General features: G+C 57.2%; 1 protein-coding gene across 7 annotated transcripts in view; it reads right to left on the bottom strand.

Annotated features, from left to right (window-relative positions):
* SRC (SRC proto-oncogene, non-receptor tyrosine kinase) overlaps nt 1-12,395 on the bottom strand; it is a 56,878-nt gene extending 44,483 nt beyond the window's left edge. For 2 of the 7 annotated variants that reach the window (XM_060284245.1, XM_060284249.1), the window contains exon 1: nt 12,101-12,395. The gene's annotated coding sequence lies outside the window, so the exon portion shown is untranslated. Of the gene's footprint in view, nt 1-736; nt 889-1,655; nt 1,712-2,498; nt 2,660-12,100 lie in introns of those variants that run through there. The other 5 variants (XM_060284250.1, XM_030830633.3, XM_060284247.2 and 2 more) reach the window with 4 other exon arrangements.
* Nucleotides 12,396-15,044: the final 2,649 nt, after the last annotated feature.

Raw genomic sequence — 15,044 nt, 5'->3', positions numbered from 1 at the left:
GCCCACACTCCAAGACAAAAGACAAAGTCCTCGCGGGGGGCCTCCGAGGTCCTGCAGTGGACACTCCCAGCCCCACCCCCTTCACTCCTGCTCCACCCACACTGGCCACTTCCCCTTTCCCTAAGAACCCAATACACTTCTGCCTCGGAGCCTTTGCACTTGCTGTTCCCTCCACCCAGAGCATACTTCCTCCAGACAAATGCCTGACTCCCTCACTTCCTTCAGGTGCTTTACTCAAACGTCTCCTGCTCAGAGAGGGCTTTCCTGACCACCGTTTTAAATAGCAACACGCCCAGCCAATTCCACTCTCTCTTTGAGCCTCATTTCAAAAGCTACTTCCTCACGGGAGGCTTCTCTGACCTCCCCCAGCCCAAGTGAGAACCTTCAACTTCTCCTTCCAGGCATGGACCATGGGTCTGATGACATAACATACCATATGACTACATGTCTGATGAGGACAGGGGCCACTTCTGTCTCACTCACAGCTGAATACTCTGCAGTGGGCGTAATATTCAAAATAGTTAACAGCTGGGATGCTGCGGCGCCATCTGGTCAGAACAGACACTGGCCCAAAGTACAGGGCCTATAGCATGGAGTGGGTACTTGGTAATTACTGAATGAATGAACAAAAGGATGAATGGAGGGACGGATGGATGGATGATAGATGGATAAGATGGATGGATAGATGGATGGATGGATAAGTGAACAGGGCACACACAGTGGGCCTGGGACTTACCAGGGATGCCCGGGGCTCTGAAAAGGTGGCCCGGAGAAGGGAAGCGTGCATGCAAGCTCACCAGCCAGGCTCTGCAACTGCAGCCTCTCCTCCCGCACAGCCCGACTTTCATTTCCCATCCTTTCGGTCTGAGGAAGCTCCTTCCCCCAGGGGAACTGGGTGAGAAGGCGGGGCAGATGGCCCCCTGGTCCCAAAGAGGGGGGGCTCCCAGACTCCATCTGTCCCACCACAAAGGAGCTTTGTCCTCGGTGCTGAGAGCCCGGGGCAGACCGGAAGCTGCCCCTCAGCCTCCCAACAGGTCCCGGCACCCCCGGTCAGCTGGGCCAACAGCTCCAAAGCCAGATCCCAGGGACTGACACAGTATTGGGCACAGCCTTCTAAAATCTCATTAATCCTCCCTGGGAGCCCTAGGAGGGAGGTTCTAGGACGACCCGAATTCTTACAGATATAGAAACTGAGGCAAAGTTATCTGGCCAAGGTCTCCCAGCCAGTAAAGAGCAAAGCTGGGATTCAAACCCAGGCCCACCTGGCACCAGAGTCTTCAGCCACAGCTCTCAACTCACCATGTCTGGAGTATAGACCCTCTGGGTTCAGCAGGGTGGAGGGGCCTTTTGGAGGTACAAGTGGGCAACCATGCCTGACCCTTCACGCTACCAGGAGACTACCACCCTGGCGAGGTTTACCCCACAAGGGAGGGAGGTCGGGCCCTGAACCCCGGAGCCCTCGCCCCACGCCCAGCCCGTGCCCCAGGTGCCTCTGGAGTCTGCCGGCCCCAACACGTCTCCATCGCTTCCTGCCAGGCAGGCGTGCACAGGGAACGGCTGTGCGGGCAGGCAAACCAGGGGGCAGACACCCCCCACCCCTCACCCGCCGCTCCCCTGTCGCTCCCAGACCTGCCACCTACCTGGCTGCCACCCACCTTCTCTCCAGGCCCATCTGCTCTCAGGGCAGTCACCAGAGCCACTTCACCAAAGCCACACTGCTGACGGGACACCTACCCTCAGCTGGGCACTACCCACAGCACCAGACAAATCAGTTCTGTCCCGCCTCCTCCGCGCCTCTCCTCGCTGCCCAAGGGCAGTGTGTAGTCTCTCCAGGCAGGTACTCCCAGCCCTCCATGGACTGGCATCAGCCACCTCTCAGGGCCAAACTCTACCACTCCTCTGAGCTCCAACAAGAGCAACTATTCACACTGCATCTTCAGGCCTTTCTCAAGCTCCACCTGCTCCCAGAGAACCATTCCATTCTTCCAGGTATGTCATATGTACCGCTTCCTCCAGAAGTCTTCCCTGACCCACTCCCTCCAAGACCCCAGACCAGCCCCTACCTTCTGTCCCAGGCAGGGGTTCTTGACCCTTATCTTAAACCCCAGCCTCTGTGGGCTACCTTCACTTGGCAACAGTAACTGAGCACTTGAGCCCGGCCTGATCCTTCTCTCTGTCCTCCCTTTACACCTTCAGCAGGAGGCCTGCCCTGCTCCCAGTAGCCCCAGGCCAAAGCCTTGCCTGATCAACTGAAACATCGTCTAAATACCTTGTACTTGACCTACCACTCCCCACCTCCCCAGGCTACGTGGACACACATCAGGCTCTTTCCCACCTCCAGATCTTCGCTCATGATTTCTCTTCTTCCTGGTAGGCCCTCACCCTTCTTTTCCCCTCATGAGCTCCTGCTCACCCTTTAAGCTTCAGGCCAGGTTATCACCTCCTCTGCAAAGCCCTTCTGTTATCATAATAGCTGCCCCAGTTCATATGGTTCCTACCTCATGGTAGGGCAATGATCAGGGTCTGTGTCTGGCTCCCCCAGGTTGTAGGCTGCTCCCAGAGTGAATCTTTGGGGTCCCCAGCACCCAGCACAAGGCCCAGACCTCACCAGCAGGTAATCAGAAGTCCAGCTGCCGACTCCCTGCCTGGAGACCCCAGGGGCAGAAGCCAGGAGCAGCTCCCAGAGGCAGTACTGAGTCCGATCTTGCCCACACTGACCACAGATCTAAGGTAGGGGCGGAGTGGGGGAGAGGGCTTTCCACCAACGGCCAACTGGTAACCAAACCCACGTCGTTTCTGAAACTAGGGCACAGGAGAGAAACGGGAACAGCAGAATTGTCCCCAAATAGAACTGTGGCTCATCTGGTTCCAGGGCCTCCGGGAACACCTGGCAGGGGTGGGGGTGGGGAGGGCAGGTGGCTGCTCCCGAAGCTGTGAAAGGAGATCTGAAGCTTGGAGGGTGGGGAGGTCGACACCACCGCAGTCGGCACTGACACCCTGCCCACCTCCCTCAGGGCTGGTCCCAATCCTGGAAGGTGGCGGGTCCTCTCCCACTTTCCCCCACCCACCCATGGGGTGCTCCCTAAACCATCCCACCTCCCAGCCTTTGCTCAGCCGGGTCCTCTGCCTGGAATGCTGCTCCCCTTGCTGCTAGTCAGAATCCTGCCAATCCTTGTAACCGTAGCCACGGACTGGGCACTTTCTATAAGCCCGCCATGGGCAGGCATCTGGGGAGAATGAGCTTATCACATCTTCCCAACAGTCCTGTGAGGAAAAGACTCCTGACCCCATCTCACAGATAAGGAAACTGAGGCTCAAAAAGAGAAGCCATTTGCCCAGGACACAGAGCAGAGGAGGCAGGTGGACCAGGTGATGTGGTGGGACCTGGGTGGCGGCAGCCAGAGGGCACCCAGAAGGCCTGGCAGGGCCTGGTTCAGCTTCCTAGGCAGGCCCAGCCTTGGGGACTTGGCATAACTCAGGGCCAGAGAACACAGGGCACAGCCCCACAGGGCACAGGGGACAGAACAAGAGCCCCTACATCCCTCTGACCCCCCACCCTAGGGTGGCTGAGGACTGAGGAGCCACATTGGTACAAAGTGATGGAACTATCTCCCCTCAGATATGCACAGACCCACTGCACAGATGAGAAAACTGAGTCCTGGAAGGGGACAGTTTCCCCATCTGGAAAGTGAGATGTGCCACAGGAACCTTCTGGCTGTGACATCCCCCTGTGGTCTGGTGGATGCTATTTCCTTTCTCTGGGTCTCAGTTTTCCTATCTGGAGAATGGGGCTGTGATTCCCTTCCTCCCCAGGTTGAAACAAATTATAAAACAGCTAACATTTATTGAGCGTTTACTACGTGCTGGCATTGCTCAGAGCATCACGCATAGTGCCACACTCGATCCTTAGAACAAGTCTGTGATGTGGATACTGCCATCGGGCCTGTTTTTCAAATGGGGAAACTGAGGCAGAGAGAGGTGAGCTGACTCACCAAAGTCACACAGCTAATATGGAGGTAGAGGAGAAACCCGTGGGGCTAGGGGTGGGGTGGCTTCCCAGAGGAGGCTCCTGGCCTTCACACTGCCCAGAGAGGAGCGGCAGGGAGGGGCTGGAGGAGGGGTCAGGGGTCAGGCAGGAGGTAGAGTGGGGCTCAGCCCAGAGGAGGCAGGGCAGGCCTGCGGTGCTGAGGAGGCCCTGGGTCCAAATCCATGCACCGGGTGGCTTCGGCAAGCCTTTTTGCTCCTCTGAGCCTCAGTTTCCTCTTTGGTAAAATGGGGCCAGAACTGCTGCCTCGCAGGGATGCTGTGGGGACCAGACACAGCCATTCGCCTGGCACTGGGCAAGGGCTCGACTATGTGCTCAAGGAACAGATGACAATGGAAGGAATCCTCAGGGCTGGGCCACTGGGCTCACTGTTCCTTTAGGATCCGGGTGGTATCTGACTCTCCACTCCGAAGGGGTGGGAAGGGGGGCCCAACCTGCCTCTTCTCTAATTCCTAGACAGAACCCTCCCAGCTCCGCCAGCTTTCCACGCTGTGTGACCTCAGACAAATCACTTCACCTCTCTGAACTTCCGGATCTTCCTTTTGATAATAAGTTGAGGCTTCCACAGGGCTCTGAAAGAGGAGTTCCTCACTGGAAGGACTAAGGGCTTATGCGGGGAGGGTGGTTCAGTTCCACCTGCCCAAGCAGAGAGAGTAGTGTCTGGCATGACCCTGCCTTGAGGCCTCAGTTTCTTCATCTGCCAAATGAAGTGGGTTTTTTTGCCATGCTGCGTGGCTTACGGGATCTTAGTTCCCCGACCAGGGATCGAACCCGCACCCCCTGCAATGGAGGCACAGAGTCCTAACCACTGGACCGCCAGGGAATTCCCCAAATGAAGATTTTTATGATGGTCTGTCTCCCTCCCAGCCCTGCTGGGGATGGCCCGAGGTGATTGAGGAAAGTGCTTTGTAAACTGTAAAGTGTGGCACCCTTGGGATTGATCACTATCACCGTACTCCCTTAGAGGCAAAAAGAATCCTATGACTTGCCATCTAAGGCAGAATGTGCTAGAGCCATGAGGGAGGGCAGAGAATGGGCAAGGCAGGTGCAGAAGAGGGGAGCGTGGAAAGTATGGACTGGGTTGGGGCAGAGAGGATGGTCAACAAAAGCTTTCCGGAGGCAGACGCATCTTAGCCATGATGGGTGTGGAGAGGGAGGGCACACCAGGCAGCAGGACCCACAGGGTAAAGCATGGATGCTGGAAAACCCGGGGCCAGCAGAAAGGCAGCTGATGGTTCAGAAAGGCTAAAGGGTCACCTGAGTGAAAGGGAAGTGTGGGAGGTGACAGGGTGAAGCAGAGGAAAGAGCTCAGCCCAGACCACCAGCACCCCCAGGGGCCCTTGCTGGGGACCTTCCCCAAACCACAAGAGCAGTAACAGCCCCTGCCTCCAGGCCACGTGGGCAAAGGCGCAAAGCACCCAGTGCTCAAACGGCAGCCACCTTCAGAGAGATGGACCCATTCAGTGAGGGGGCCTTGATGCCAGGGCTCAGGGCACTGGGAGGCCTTGACTAGCCACAGGAGGGCAAGGGCTGAGGCGGGAGGTGGGCTCAGGGAGGCTGGCTGGAGATGGGGGCTTCCAGTAGGTCCAGCCACCAAACTTGTCTGTCTCTAGTTAACCTCCCCACCAGCCCCACCCCATAGGACTAGCCTGAACACAGGCGTCCAGTCTCAGCCCTAGCGTTCCTGGATCAATTGACCTGCAGAGACCCAGAATTCCCGCCTCGTCAGGGAACTACCTTCATAATCACAGACACTCAGAAATCGTAAACACTTACTGTGCGGGGGCCCTGCGTCGGAGCAGACACAAATTCGCTCACCTGACCCTCACGCCACCTTGTTGTCCCCACATCAGAGATGGGGAGACTCAGGCTCAGAGCAACCATTTTCCCACAATCACACATAGCAAACAAGTGGCAGAGCCAGGACTCGAACCAGAACCAATTCGCTCCAAAGGTCTGGCTACTTCCACTCCCTTTAGTCCATGAGCAACCATGGAGCGCCCATTATGTGCCAATCCTGGAAGCTGGGGGTCCCAGCAAGATCCCAGTCCTCCAGATTGTAGGTCCACCAGCCAGAGCTGGAAGCCCAGAAAGGCAGGATCACCTGCCCGCCCAGCAGCACATCCACCCTCCACCCAGGGAAAGAGCCCAGCCAAGCTGAGCGCACACCCAGGGGGACTCGGATGCCTCACATCAACCAGAAGCCAGAAGTCTGGGCTCACATCTCACTCCGCTGGGTGATTGTGGCCCCAGCCCTTGGCCTCTCTGAGCCTCATTTCCCTCTTCTATGTAATAGAAACAAACATTTCATCCACCCCAGGGATGGGACAAAGAATGGAATAAGTCACCTTGCTATGACCTGGCCGGAGAGGGCACAAGTGAGGACATCGACATCAGACAGAGTAAAAGTCAAGGCCACAAAGTTGCATAAAGCAGCGGGAGAAAAGATAATCAGACCTTGACAGGGAGGCTGAGCTTCCCGACGCCACACTAACCCCAACTTCCATCCCCCCGCCAGGAGACCACCTGTGCCGGCCTCACAGCCCAGCAGGTCTGAGGACTCCAAGGACCCATCCCCACAGTCTCTCAACAGCCCCCCACAGCCCCGCTGACATCGCCAGGCTCACACGGCATCAAAGAGGACTCAGCCAGGCCAGCCCCTGGAGAACCCCAGCTAAGATCCCTGTCGCAGAGCCTCAGGAGGGAAGATCCCATGCCGGACAGATGAAGAAACTGAGGATCAGAGGAGAAAAGGACCCGGGCAAGATCACCTAGCTTCTTCTCCTCTCTTGCTTCTCATTTTATACTGGAACTTCTCTGGGTAGTTTCAAGAGGAAGGGAGGTACTGGGGTTCAGGTTGGAGCGCAAGTCACTTGCTCAAGGTCCCACAGAAAGGGGTGGGGAAATCAGGATTCTGGCTTCCACCTCTGGGATCTTCCCCAATCATCTACTCCTTGACTCAGCCCCCCATCCCCTGCATTGTATTGTGGGAAGGAACAGGCTGGCTGGGTGGGGCGAGCCCTGGATGAAAAGATAGGAGATGGGGCTTCCCTGGTGGCGCAGTGGTTGAGAGTCCGCCTGCCGATGCAGGGGACACGGGTTCGTGCCCCGGTCCGGGAAGATCCCACATGCCGCGGAGTGACTAGGCCCGTGAGCCATGGCCGCTGAGCCTGCGCGTCCGGAGCCTGTGCTCCGCAACGGGAGAGGCCACAACAGTGAGAGGTCCGCATAACACACACACACAAAAAAAAGATAGGAGATCTGCATTTTTCTCCCTGCTTGGACAATATGTCCTGGGTCTTTCTGGCCTCAGTTCCCCCATCTGTGAAAAGAGAAGGTCAGAATAGATCAAGAATGACAAACTCATGGCACACATACAGTGATGTCTAATCCTCTGTCTGGGGCAGACATTACTAATCTATCACAGCACTCTTTCCCATGAAGCCAAGAATGGACCTCAGAAGGTTTTTCAACACAGCAATCTTGGTCTGGGTTAGGCTTAACCCTAACCCGAGCCCTAACCTTAACCCTAACCCTAACCCTAACCCTGGGTCATCCCTAGACTGGGTAATGTCTGAGTCCCCGCAAGGAACGCGAAGGGGGAAAGAAAGACGCAACATTTACTGGGCATCCAATAGTTTCAAGCTGCTGGGAGACATTCTCTGATTTAATCCTCACAAGGGAGGTGTGCAGAAGCTGAGGTTCAGGGAGGCTGAGTGATTTGCCTTTGGACAGACAGCTGGGAACAGGGCCTTGAACACAGCGGAGGTACCTACTGGGTCATCCACCCCAGGAACAGTGATGCAGAGCCAGCTACCAGGTGAGAGCCTAAGGTACAGCTTCACGCCATCCTCCTTTTGGCCGTACTAAGTGCAACCTCCATGCCCATTTTACAGCTTCACAAACTGAGTCACAGGAAGGGGGTGTCAGCTGCCAGAAAACAATGGCCTCGAGCAGGTGTCTGGCTGTTCCCCACCCCTATCTATCGAGCTAATGTGTGCTAAACGCTTTACTTCAGTCCCCTTGGGACATCCTGGGAGCCATGACTCATACTACCCCACTTCATAGATGAGGAAACTGAGATGCCCCCAAAGGAAGGGGCCCCCACCCCTCTAGGGGCTCGAGTGGAAACCAGAGTGGTTTACCATGGAGATAAGGTGGTAGGAGCAATGGAGGGAAAGTAAAGGGCTGGGGGAACCCAAAGGGAGATAGAGGCTCGGGGGCCACACAGCTCAGGCAGGAAATGAGGCTCCGGTCAAAAAGCCCAGGGCAGTGGGGTGGAGGCCTTTGAAGGGGCTGTAAGCCCTGCAGAGACACGGGAGGCCCAGCCCTGGAATAGGAGCCCAGAGCCCCACAGCCTAGGTGCGGCCCTGTCACTTGGCAACTGGGAGACCCTAACAAGTGTCTTCCCCTCTGGGTCTTAGAATTTACATGTGGAAAATGGGGCTAATCTCACCAAAGGCAAGCTTTCAAGAAGTTGGGATGGGCTACACCAGCAGACCTCTCCCAGCTCAGCCTCCTCACACACAGAGGGCAAAGCAGGACTCAAGTCACCCAGTATACGGGTGGCCTTGGCCGCCCGCATCCTTTCCTAGACCAGCACCTTCAGAATCAGTGGGAATCATCCACTCAAAGCCTTCACCGGACAGCTGGGGAGGCCAGACCTATTGGATGAACTGACCCGCCCAGTGTCACACCATACAAGGCAGGTCCCATTTCCTGAGCACCTGCTGGCTCCAGGCACTGGGCATACGGCCCTCCTTTAACCCTCACCTGATAGGAAGATATTTACTGTTCCCATTTTCAATACAAAGAAGCTAAGTCTCAGAAAGATAGAATGAATGACCCAAAGACACACAGCGGGCGGGCACGGTCAGAACTTGAACGCAAGCCTGTCTGAGTCCTGAGCCCTTACCCTACCTTTGTCTCCATCTCCCCAGCCGACCCCTCCCTGCTCCCCACCTCACTCCCAGCCTCCAGCCACCCTGCATGGCACTGCCCCAACCCCTGGCTCTCACCCTCTCCTGCCTTCCTGCTACCGAACTCCTACGCTACTTTCAAAGCCCAGCCTCAAATGCCTCCTCCTCTTGATATCTGATCTAGGCCCTCACAGAATACCTGGAGTCCAGCCCACAGATCATTTTCCACCAGGTGCCTTGGTCACCTCTGCACCCCTGGTCTCCAACATGGGGCTGTTAACCCCGGGGACACCAATCAGCCCCCTGTGGGAAGATGAAGGCCAAGCTCCTCCTCAAGGCCTACATGGCCCCACATGGCCCAGTCCTGCTGACAACACCCCCTCACTCACCTCTCACCCACTCCCCTTAATTTTCTATGCTCCAGACTCACAGGCTTTCTCATTGTTTCTCCATAACAGCACACGCTTCCCCACCTCAGGACATTTGGAGTTCCCTCTGCCTGGTAAGCCCTACCCCTAGCTCCACGCCTGGCCAACTCCTCCACGCTTCCTTCGAGATTCCTCTGCACCCCACGCCTCTCCCTCTGAGCCCTTATCACATCTGTGATTATATATTAATTTATTTGGCAATCTGTTTGCTACTTGGCTCACCCTCTAGACTTAAATTTCTGGGCAGCCAGGGACCTGTTCACAATTCCCCAGCAAGGACCCACCCAGGCTGACCACTCCTCACAACTCCAGGGGCCCTGGGGCGCGTCTGAGCTGAAGGGAAGAAATAGCGCTCTGCCCCTTCTTTGTTGAGGGAACTGCTGCCCCCTCCTGTCACCACCTCCTGGAAGCCTCCTGAGGCCTCCTACAGCTCCCACTGCTAACCCATCGCCACACTGCTCAGCCCAAGTTCAAAGCTCCTAGAACATTGTAGGCGCTCAATACAGGGCCATGGATGCTTGTATCTCGGCAGGTTTGGGGAAACGGGGTCAGTTGAGGACCAGGGATGGGCGGTCTGTCAACAGGCCACTGAGCCATCTCCTCCCTGGCTCCTGGGGCTTTGGGGGAGCTAGACAAGCCCCCCTCCCCACCCCGCCAACCCCAGGTCACAATCAGGGAAGAAGCCAAAGCAGGAACTAGCTATGAGCTGGGGATACTCCATGCTCTGGGAAGAAGCGAGGGGAGGAGAGGAGAGAGCTGGGGGGCCTTCCTGGGAGAGGTGAGCCTTAAGCTAAGCCTTAAAGAGCAAGAGTAGACAAGCAGCTCTTAGAGGAAAGGGCACTCCCAGCAGGGACACCAGCAAAGGCCCAGGAGCCGCACAGGAGGGCCTAGGCAGGCAGTCAGCTGAAAGAGGTGACACACTGTAAATCATTCCCCTGGGTGGAAAGACCACATCACCACACCACCAAAAGGGCCTCGTGGCTTCCACCCAATCACTCACTCATCAGTAGAGTCTTTTCCAACACTGTCTCGTGCCTGGTCCCATAACGGGAAACCCCAGTTCCCCCACCACTGGAAGGGTGCAAGGGCAGCCAGACCAGGGACTCTGAGGTCTAGGCTCTCATTGCAGCTTCAAACTGTGTGGCTTGGTCAAGTCACTTCCCCTCTCTGAGCCTCAGTTTCTTCACCAGCAAAATGGAGATACACAAGAGTCCCTACCTCATAGGAGGTGCTCAGTAGATGTTAGCAGCTATCATTATCATGGGCCCATTTTATACTTAACAAAACTGAGGCCAGAGGGAGTAGTGAGTTGTCTCAGGTCACACAGCTGCTGGGTAGCAAGACTGTGCCGGGGCTGTTTCTTTCTCAAGGGTTAGGAGGTGGCTTTGGGGGCACCAATCCACCCCCCTAGGACCAGCCATCTCACCTCCCACCCATCTTTTTTAGGCAATTCATCCAGTGAAGTGCTCATTTATTGAACACCTACCACATGCTAAGCCCCTCCCCGCAGAAGTGCCTACAGTCTTCCCCTGAGGATCCCCACTGCACACATGTGGACTCAGAGGGGTAGTCCCTTGGCCCAGGTCACCCAGTGAGACGAGAAGCCTAGGTCTTGTCTCCCCAGCCAGGAGGCCAAGATGAGGGTCAGCAACAGAACCAGCCTGGTCCATTCTTGAAATCGTCTGGTCTCAGCTGCACTATGGCTGGGCCTGGACTCACCCCAGGTGATCCAGAGAGCACTGTCCCAATTGGACAGAGTCCCTGAAGCCCGGGAATCTTTACCCAGGGCCACGCACGAGCTCCGTCCACTCTCAAGTCTGCCTGAAGGCCCCAGAGGCCGAACTGCTACCCCACAGGTGACCCCCTTCTGTTCACCCCAAGCTTCCACCAGCCCAGTAAGCCCAGCCAGGCCCGCAGCGGGGCCTGATGAGGACCCCTAGCTCAGAGAGGGCAGGCAGCTGTTTGAGGACACACAGGAGGGCCAGTAGTGGTGGTCCCTGTCGGGACTCAAACCCACCACCAAGCCCAGCCCAGGCGGACAAATGGACCCAGCCTGGTGGCGAAATCCCCAAACTTTTGCCAACTTCTGAGCAGACAGGCGGCTGGGCCTGTCGAGAGGCGAGGCTGGGGGCTGTGGGCAGCAGGGACCAAGCAGTTTAGCCAGTCCCTTCCGGGCCGGCAGCACCAGGCCCTACCCGAGGCCCCACGAGGACAGGGAGATCCTGGTGCCCCGGCCCGGCACCCCCAACCCGGCGCCCCCAGGCCCACCCTGTCCGCCCCCTCTCCACCCCCCCATCCAGGGCTGGGGGCGCCAGGCCGGGCAGCCGCGGCCAGAGGCGGCGCCGACTGGCTCAGATTTCAGATTTGGCCTAGACCTGGCCCGGGGGCTCAGGCCCGTCTCGCTGCTTGCTCTCAGGGGGCCCGTAGAGGGACGGTGAGCCGGACGGGGTCCCCGCGCGGACCGGACCTCTACGCCCCCACCACCCAGCCCCCTCCCCCGGCGGCATCACAACAAAAGGCCGCGCCAGACAAGTCCCGGTGCGCCCGCCCTGCGCTCCCGGATCGCTGCTCAGCCCGGGGGGGTGGGGGTTGGAGGGGGGGCCAGGAGCCCCCGCGGCCCGGCGATCCGACGCCAGGGTGGTCCCCGGGCGGGGGCTCCCTCACGCGGGCCGGGACTGGGGGCCGGCGGAGGGCCGGGGGGCGCTCACCTGGGCCGGCGGGCAGGCGCACGCACCGTCAGACAGACGCACCGGAGGACCGACCGCCGGACGGCCAGGGGTTCGGGCACACGGCGGCCTGGCCGCTCCGGCTCCCAGGCCGGAATGGATTCCGGGCCGGGAGAGACAGATCGAGAGAGAAAGGGAGGAGGAGGAGGAGGCGGCGGCGGCCTGGGGAGGGGAAGAGGAGGGAGGGAGCGCGCGAGCAGGGAGGAGGGGCCCGGCAAGCCGCCGGGAGGAGGAGGAAGGAGGAAGCGCGCCGGGACAGTTCCCCGCCAGTGACCTGGGAGAGACTCGTGCGCGACCTCCCCACGCCAAGGGTCCCGGCGGGCCGGGGAATGGGGGGCGGAGGCACCGGGCACAGAAGCCCCGCCCCCACCCCGCCCTGAGAGCGCTCCCTACCCTTGGGGGCACCCATCAGCCCTCAAGCCAAAATGCCCTCCCTAACTCCCCCCCAGCCCACCCACCCCATTTACCCCAAATCTACCTCTCCCGAAATTATTAGTAATAATCAACAGCAGCACTGACGGAGCGCTCACTTCTTGCCAGGTGCCAGGCTAAGCGGTTCAGGTCAATTTTAGGATCTATTCCTACCAACCAACTGGGCTGGGTGGGCCAACGATTATCCCCATTTTACAGACGAAGAAACTGAGGCACAGAGAAGGGAGTCACCTGACAAGAACCGGACCTTAGACCCTGACCTTGACCTGAGTTTCCCAAAGTGGGGACTGAAGCAGGAAGGACGGTGTGGAAAAGAGCAACATTTGTCTAAATAGATATACATTCATTTTAATGTGCATCAGAAAGAAGAAAAGTAACTAAGGCAGCCCATCCGAAGTCAGCAAGTTCCAGATACTCCTGCTTAGGAGGGGGCTGAAGCAGGTATTTAGTGGCAATCACACTTCCAAGTAGATAAAGAGACTGAGTACATCTGGACACAGGGGGCAGGGAGTGCAGCAGAGAAAGGAGGGGACATTGAGGAAATGCTGGTTTAGCCACAAAACCTCCCAGCACCGCTCTCTGACCCCTCCCCCCACTCCCACCATCTCCCGACCCAGGCTTCAGGGCTGCCCTTTTGGGGCTGGGTGCCCCACCCTTGGCTCTTCACATGTCTTCCTGGAATGATGAGCCTGAATCCAGCGTTAAATGCCACCATCTGCCTCTACTTGCCTTCTCTGAAAGTTCTCTCATATCACAGGTGGGAAAGTAAGGCCCAGCCGGGCCAAATGGTACCAGCCTGGGCTTCTCCTGAAAGGAGCTGGAAGGGGAACCCTAGAATATGGGAGGCAAAGACCTCAGGGTACAATATAGTATCCAGGAGACCAGGAATGAGCAAGGCCTTAAGCCAGACTGATCTGAGTTCAAATCTAGACTAGTTGCCCACCCACCGTACCTTGTACAAGTCCATCAACTTCCCCAGCCCAGGTCCCCTCAACTATGATACAGGAGTGAACATGGCCACAGAGGACTCCTGGGAAAGTTAAAACTGACAAAGGTGAGGGTGACTGAGGTTGTGCTCAATGAAGCGTAGCTCTTATGGTTGGTAAACTGAGGCCAGAGGGGGAGAGGGCTGCTTGAAGCCCCACAGCAGGTCAGCAGCAGAGCCAGCACCAGTAAGCCAGCCTGGGCCGGTGAAATGGCTACACATATTTGCAGGGCTGGCTTAAAGATTAACCGCAGCTTCCCAGGATACTGGGCGGGCCCCTAGCTGGAGGAGCAGGTTTCTCAGCCTTCATTCACTCCTCAGACAGGCCTGGAGGCCTTTACTGGAGGCCTGGGCTAGGGGTGGGCTGTTCACCCAGTGGTGTGCTGGAGCTGGCTCTTCCGACAGACTGTGTTCGTCTCTTCCCAACACCACGTTCAACGATGTCATGTTGGTACCTTGACATAGCCATGGTGGAAGTACTAACACCTAGGAAATCAGCAAACACTACAAATCAAGGCTTTTTCCCTTCCAGAAAGCTAGTTGTTAAATATTTCCTGGCATATCACTAGATTCATCCCCAGGAGTTCAACTGAAAGTTCTGAGCTTCTTCTAGAGCTGGGATGACAGAGGGCTTAGAAGCACAGACTTGGGACCCATAGACCTGGGTTCAAGTCCCATCTCTGCCCCTTTGTGGATATGTGACCTTGAGCAGGCCATTTCTCTGAGCCTCACTGTGCCAACCTGCAAAATGGGCTAAAGACAGTGATCCTCTCAGAAGGCTCACGTGAGGATGGAATGAAGTAATGTACACCCAGTATGTCTGAGCCTTTTTCATACCCTGCCCTCTCTCTTCGAGGAGTGGGGGCAGCTGGGACACATCTCGGCTCTATGAGCACAGATGCAGCCTTCCACCTGGAGCCACCACTGGCTCGGCTCAGCGGCTGAGGTTCTCAGGAGGTCGTTCAGGAGGATGTGACCGGCACAGTGGTTTCATGATTGAGTGTTGGAAGAGTTCGTTACTTTCAACCACCCCTCTGGGCCTTCACTCAGGCTGTAAACCCCTACCAGGAATGCTTACCCCACATCTCTAGCTGCCCAGCCCTCCCTGTCCATCAGGGTCCTAAGTAAGTGCCACTTCCTCCAGGACATGCTTCCTGACAAACCTCTGATGGAGACACACCCCAAGCCATTCAGGGTGCATCTGTCCCCACCCAGAGGGCAGGGACTATGGCCTGGCCCATGCCTGGCACAGGGTGGGCACTGCCCGGTTGGCCAGAGAGAGTACTCGGCCTAGGGATCCACATACAAGAGTTCCAACTCTTCCATTCATCGACTCTGTGACCCCACCCTCTCTGAGCCTCAATTTACTCATCAGTAAAGTGGGAGCAACGATCCTACCACCTTCCAGGATTATGTAGATGCAAGAGCTGACAGTCTGGCCTGGTGGATCAGTGAGTGACTCGGTGCATTATTTTGCTTAAAAGATAGTTAGTAAAACAGAAACTCATT

This window comes from Globicephala melas, chromosome 15, assembly GCF_963455315.2.
Source record: "Globicephala melas chromosome 15, mGloMel1.2, whole genome shotgun sequence".
Lineage (NCBI taxonomy): Eukaryota > Metazoa > Chordata > Mammalia > Artiodactyla > Delphinidae > Globicephala > Globicephala melas.
This window is presented reverse-complemented; position numbering and strand designations above follow the sequence as displayed.